Source organism: Rhinoderma darwinii, chromosome 10, assembly GCF_050947455.1.
Source record: "Rhinoderma darwinii isolate aRhiDar2 chromosome 10, aRhiDar2.hap1, whole genome shotgun sequence".
In the NCBI taxonomy this organism is placed as follows: domain Eukaryota; kingdom Metazoa; phylum Chordata; class Amphibia; order Anura; family Rhinodermatidae; genus Rhinoderma; species Rhinoderma darwinii.
Window position 1 is genome coordinate 9153301 of NC_134696.1, and position 6831 is coordinate 9160131.

The window sequence follows — 6831 nt, forward strand, 5'->3', positions numbered from 1 at the left end:
ACTGACCCAAATAATAGTGACAGCTACTGACCCCAATAATAGTGACAGCTACTGACCCCAATAACCGTGACAGCTACTGACCCCAATAATAGTGACAGCTACTGACCCCAATAATAGTGAAAGCTACTGACCCCAATAATAGTGACAGCTACTGACCCCAATAATAGTGACAGCTACTGACCCCAATAACAGTGACAGCTACTGACCCCAATAATAGTGACAGCTACTGACCCCAATAATAGTGACAGCTACTGACCCCAATAATATTAACAGCTACTGACCCCAATAATAGTGACAGCTACTGACCCCAATAATAGTGACAGCTACTGACCCCAATAATAGTGACAGCTACTGACCCCAATAATAGTGACAGCTACTGACCCCAATAACAGTGACAGCTACTGACCCCAATAATAGTGACAGCTACTGACCCCAATAATAGCGACAGCTACTGACCCCAATAATAGTGACAGCTACTGACCCCAATAACAGTGACAGCTACTGACCCCAATAATAGTGACAGCTACTGGCCCCAATAATAGTGACAGCTACTCGCCCCAACAATAGTGACAGCTACTGACCCCAATAATAGTGACAGATACTGACCCCAATAACAGTGACAGCTACTGACCCCAATAATAGTGACAGCTACTGACCCCAATAACAGTGACAGCTACTGACCCCAATAACAGTGACAGCTACTGACCCCAGTAATAGTGACAGCTACTGACCCCAGTAATAGTGACAGCTACTGACCCCAATAATAGTGACAGCTACTGACCCCAATAATAGTGACAGCTACTGACCACAATAATAGTGACAGCTACTGACCCCAATAATAGTGACAGCTACTGACCCCAATAATAGTGACAGCTACTGACCCCAATAATAGTGACAGCTACTGACCCCAATAATAGTGACAGCGACTGACCCCAATAATAGTGACAGCTACTGACCCCAATAATAGTGACAGCTACTGAGCCCAATAATAGTGACAGCTACTGACCCCAATAATAGTGACAGCTACTGACCCCAATAATAATGACAGCTACTGAGCCCAATAATAGTGACAGCTACTGACCCCAATAATAGTGACAGCTACTGACCCCAATAATAGTGGCAGCTACTGACCCCAATAATAGTGACAGCTACTGACCCCAATAATAGTGACAGCTACTGACCCCAATAATAGTGACAGCTACTGACCCCAATAATAGTGACAGCTATTGACCCCAATAATAGTGACAGCTACTGACCCCAATAATAGTGACAGCTATTGACGCCAATAATAGTGACAGCTACTGACCCCAATAATAGTGACAGCTACTGACCCCAATAGTAGTGACAGCTACTGACCCCAATAATAGTGACAGCTACTGACCCCAATAATAGTGACAGCTACTGACCCCAATAATAGTGACAGATACTGACCCCAATAATAGTGACAGCTAATGACCCCAATAATAGTGACAGCTACTGACCCCAATAATAGTGACAGCTACTGACCCCAATAATAGTGACAACTACTGACCTCAATAATAGTGACAGCTACTGACCCCAATAATAGTAACAACTACTGACCCCAATAATAGTGACAGATACTGACCCCAATAATAGTAACAGCTACTGACCCCAATAATAGTGACAGCTACTGACCCCAATAATAGTGACAGCTACTGACCCCAATAATAGTGACAGCTACTGACCCCAATAATAGTGACAGCTACTGACCCCAATAATAGTGACAGCTACTGACCCCAATAATAGTGACAGCTACTGACCCCAATAATAGTGACAGCTACTGACCCCAATAATATTGACAGCTACTGACCTCAATAATAGTGACAGCTACTGACTCCAATAATAGTGACAGCTACTGACCCCAATAATAGTGACAGCTACTGACCCCAATAATAGTGACAGCTACTGACCCCAATAATAGTGACAGCTACTGACCCCAATAATAGTGACAGCTACTGACCCCAATAACAGTGACAGCTACTGACCCCAATAATAGTGACAGCTACTGGCCCCAATAATAGTGACAGCTACTGACCCCAATAATAGTGACAGCTACTGACTCCTATAACAGTTTCCTGACGTGAACAATAACATCTTATTTATGGTGAATGATGAAGGGCATAAAAAACTTCAAAAAACAATAAAAAGAAAGATAAATTATTGGAGCACTCCACTTTATTTATTTTTTTTGCACCCTCCTTTTGTACATTGGTGTTTCAGTGGGGTGCTGTGAGCAAAATACTTACCGATCCCCGCATCTTGTATTTTTCGGGTCCAACGCCGCTCACGTGACCTTCCCCCAGACTTGTCTGAAGTTACTGTGCTTTTGAATAAACCGGAACTCAATGCATTCCTATGGAAGCCAGAACGAGGCCAGAACGAGGCAAGAACGAGGCCAGAACGAGGCTCCATAGGAATGCATTGACTTCCAGGAATTCTGAACAGCAGTGATTCTAGACGAAGTCAGAATGGACACGAAAAACGACAGGATTCGTGGATCGATAAGTATTTCTACACACAGCACTCCAGTGAAACACCAATGTACAAATGGAGGGTGCAATAAAACAATACAGTGGAGTTCTTCTTTAAATGCTAATTTAAATTAAATGTACTGCAAAATGGTCACAATGAAGGGAGACAAAAGCGGAAAAAATTATTTGCAGCTTAACCGACAAAATTGGTTGCGACATCAAGGGGTTAATAATTATAGTACATGCAGATCACTGTATAGAGCTTTTCAGTTCCCCAGGGGCATGCGGTTGGGAGCTTTGACTGGCGGGGTCACTTTAAGAATAAATAAATGGGGGGTGGCATCACATCATCATGATCTACAGGGATTGGCCAGTGATCACATGGTAGGGGGGCTATAGAGCTCCCTATAAGATAGTAATGCCCTTCGTCCTCTTTGGGCCCTGCAGCTTGGCGTCTTTCCCTCCCCCACTCCCTCTCTTGATTTGACTCCTTAATGACACGACCAATTTAGTTTTTTTATTTTAGTTTATTACTATTTGTGGGGTGAAATTAGCAAAAAAAACAAAAAACAAACGCGCCATTTTCTGGGGGATTTTGTTTTTACAGCGTCTATCGTGCGGTAATAACTACATGTTCACTTTATTCTACGGATTAATACGATTACGGCGATATCGAATTTATATTTTTTTCATGTTTTACCACTTTGTAAAACTATTTGTTAAAAAAATTTGTTTTGTGTCACCAAAATCTGAGAGCCATAACTTTTTTATGTTTCCGTTGATTGAGCGATGTGAGGGCTTTTGTTGTTACCATTTTGGGGTGCGACTTTTTGACTAGTTTTTATTCTATTTTTTGGGGAAACTAACGTGACCAAAAAAACAGCAATTTGGGTGTTTAAACATTTTTATTGTTTTTTTTACGGTGTTCAGCGAGTGGGTTAGATAACATCAGATTGTAATAGTTCGGACTTTTGCAAACGCGGCGATATCAGTTATGCTAACTTATATGTTGTTTAACATTACTTTAGAGAAAAAATGGGAAGAGGGAATTTTTTTAGAAATGTAAATATTATTTTTTGGGATATTTGCAAAAAACTTTATTTAACTTTTTAAAATTCAGTTTAGAAGTCCCCCTAGTGGAATTGAACCAGCGATTATTGGATTGCTCACACGATCCACTGCAATACTAAAGTATTGCAGTATATCATGATTTTTACAGCCACCTATGAAGCCCTGCCGGAGAACAAAGATGGCAGACCCTTCATTAGGCCCCCAGGCTGCCATGATAACCATCGGCATCCCGCTATAGCATCGTGGGGGCACAAGGGCACGTCGGTGGGGGTCGCCCCTGTCATTCTAATGCTTTAGATGCTGTGGTCGTGATTGACTGTGGCATCTAAGGGGTTTAACGGGAAGACTCAAAGTGATTTTTGATTCTGTCCGTTGCAGTGAGGTGTTGGCCATATTACACAGCGAATACCCGCTAAGTATGGAGCGAGCTCAGCCCCTGATCCCGCTCCATACTTCCCCTTAACGACTGTCACGTACATGTATGTGGCATCTTGTTAAGGAGTTAGGGTATGTTCACACGCAGTGGTTTCAGACGTAATTCGAGAGTTTTACGCCTCCAATTACGCCCCTAGTACGCCTACAAACATCTGGCCATTGCTTTCAATGGGAATTACGATGTTCTGTTCCCACGAGCCTTTATTTTACTCGTCACTGTCAAAATACGGCGCGTAAAATGACGGCTCGTCAAAAGAAGTGCAGGTCATTTCTTGGGGCGTTTGTGGAGGCGTTTTTCATTGACTCCATTGAAAAAAAGCTCCAAAAACGTCCGTAAAGAACGCCGCGAAGAACGCGAGTTGTTAAAAAAAGTCTGAAAATCAGGAGTTATTTTCGCCTGAAAACCGCTCTGTATTTTCAGACGTTTTTGAGTTTGCGTGTGAACATAGCCTTAAATGTCATTTTGTTGATAATTGTTTCAGAGTTTTTATGTTCATCCTGTTTTGATCATTTTGTTCTGTTCCAGACGTCACAGCGGCGGTTCTAGGAGGATCTTGTCTCTACCGTTCGTGAAATCACCCGGAAACAACTGGAGCATGCCCATCGCGCCTGCAATGTTCTGGCACCCAGGGTGACCTGTTTATCTTGCAATGTGTTTATCCAACCAGCGGACAACGTCCTCAAATTTATTGTTAATAATAAAAGCTGTGGCCGACCCCCACTTTACCCCCACATCTTGGTCTGGGTCTCAGTTATTTCATATAAATGTTAGAGGTTGTGTTATATGGGGGTGATGACATCATTGGTCCTGTCAGTCTTGTTTTACCAAATTCAATCCCCTGTGATACAATGCCGTCACCCAAAACAACATGGAAAAATCAATGGAGGGGGGTAAATAGTTTTTATTAGCACAGTATAACAGATGACCTTACATTGACCTCTGTGAAAAAAAGACGCTAAAATGTCACTACATCAATGGCTTGTGTTCTGGGGTCTGCGAAGACAATAGCAGATTATAAGTTCATAGCAGATACTAAACCATGGCAGCTCCAGAGCAGAACTGACCTTACTGTGACATCATGATGACATCACGGAGCTATGATGTCACAGAGAGCTGAGAAGTTGGGAATTCCCCTTGACAGCAGCAGAACTGACCTTACTGTGACATCATGATGACATCACGGAGCTATGATGTCACAGAGAGATCATGAGAGGTTATAAATATTCCCCTGACAGCTGCGCGGTCTTACTTTCTGTGAATTGACACAGAGTGCGATTTTCTAATTGATTGGCGACTTTTCATTATTATGGAAATCAATGGACTGGGATTCTTCACCATCTTCTTGGCCTTTTGGTGTGTGGCCTGGCTCTCTGGTAGCTACACACTGACTGTTATCAACAGCCATGCCCCCCCACTGATGTACATCAGGTAAGATGGAGAATTACACGACTTTTATAGTTTGGGAATGTATAAGGTAATTACTTAAATAAGGAGGAAATATCGAATTAACAAAATGGCTTCCATTACCCAGAGGGGCCGCAAGAGGACAGAGAAACGCATATCCTCAGTCCTATAGATTATTATCTGACTGCTGATTATTAAGATGAAACAATTCTGACAATTTTTCTATATTATTTAACATTGAGCGTTTTTCTTTTTCTTTTACAGTGAAACGGGAAATTTCTTTCCCGAAAATATCCTGTTTAGAATAGGATTCATAGGAATGGCCATTGCCTGTAAGTAAATATCACGGAAGTGATTATAATATGCTCTTACTTCTGGGGGATGGCGGGTTATTATAAAAAGTCTTATATCTGATTATATTACTCTGGGGTCAAACCTACATCTATTTTTTACAAAAATGTGATTACTTCGTCAGTGAGAGACGCAGGCTGGTTGCTAGGGACTCATTGCTGGACAAGACTGTGGTTGTTAGGTAGTGTATCCCTAGCAACCAGACTGTCAGACATGACTCAGACTTGGCATCAGTCGCACCCTGCCCCCATCTCAGCCTGCAGTAGTAATCAGAATTTTCTAAAAAAAATAAATAATGTTTTGTTAATTTCAACTGATAATAATTGTCCGGATTAGACGATGCAGATAAATGTTCCCATCCGTTATTGAAGGCTTCTTGTTGGGTTTAGCGTTTGGTCCGCGTTTCATAGATGTTATTAGGTGGTTTTACACGTGGTACAGGATTAATTCGGCTCATTTGCTCTTTTTCAGCTCTGGGCCTGACGTTTCTACATTATAAGTACATCATGCTCCATGCTGAAGCCTTTGGGGATCGTCAGGCCTTGGTTCAAAAGATCCTCCTGGCAATTGGATGGTCATCATGCGTCGGGACAGCCATGATGGCTACATTCTCGGTAAGTTAATAAATGTTTTACATTGATAGGGTTGTCCCATCTTCACTAAATAGGGACCCGCTGGCAATCAGCTGATTACTGTAGGTCTGGCAGCTGAACCCCTGGTGATCATGATCAGCGGTTATCACCGGGTGGCCACACACTAAAGTGGTATTACATGGCTTATTAGAATGAATGGACGACCATGTAATAGATGTGTGTCCTCAATACCCCCAGAGCAGAAGCGATTTTTTGTTAGTGGCTTTCTGCTCTGTCTAATAGGGAAGCAGGAGACCCCCCCTCTATATCCATTATATCTCTGGGGTTATTATATCAGAACACGTTATTTAGGATTTATTGGGAAGTTCTGAGGGTAAATTAGTGATTAGTTCCATAAGATTTGCTCTAACCTCTGTCTGCTTGTTTTCTAGACCTACTATTATCCAATAACTCACCGGATTAATGCTTGCATTGCATTCGGGTT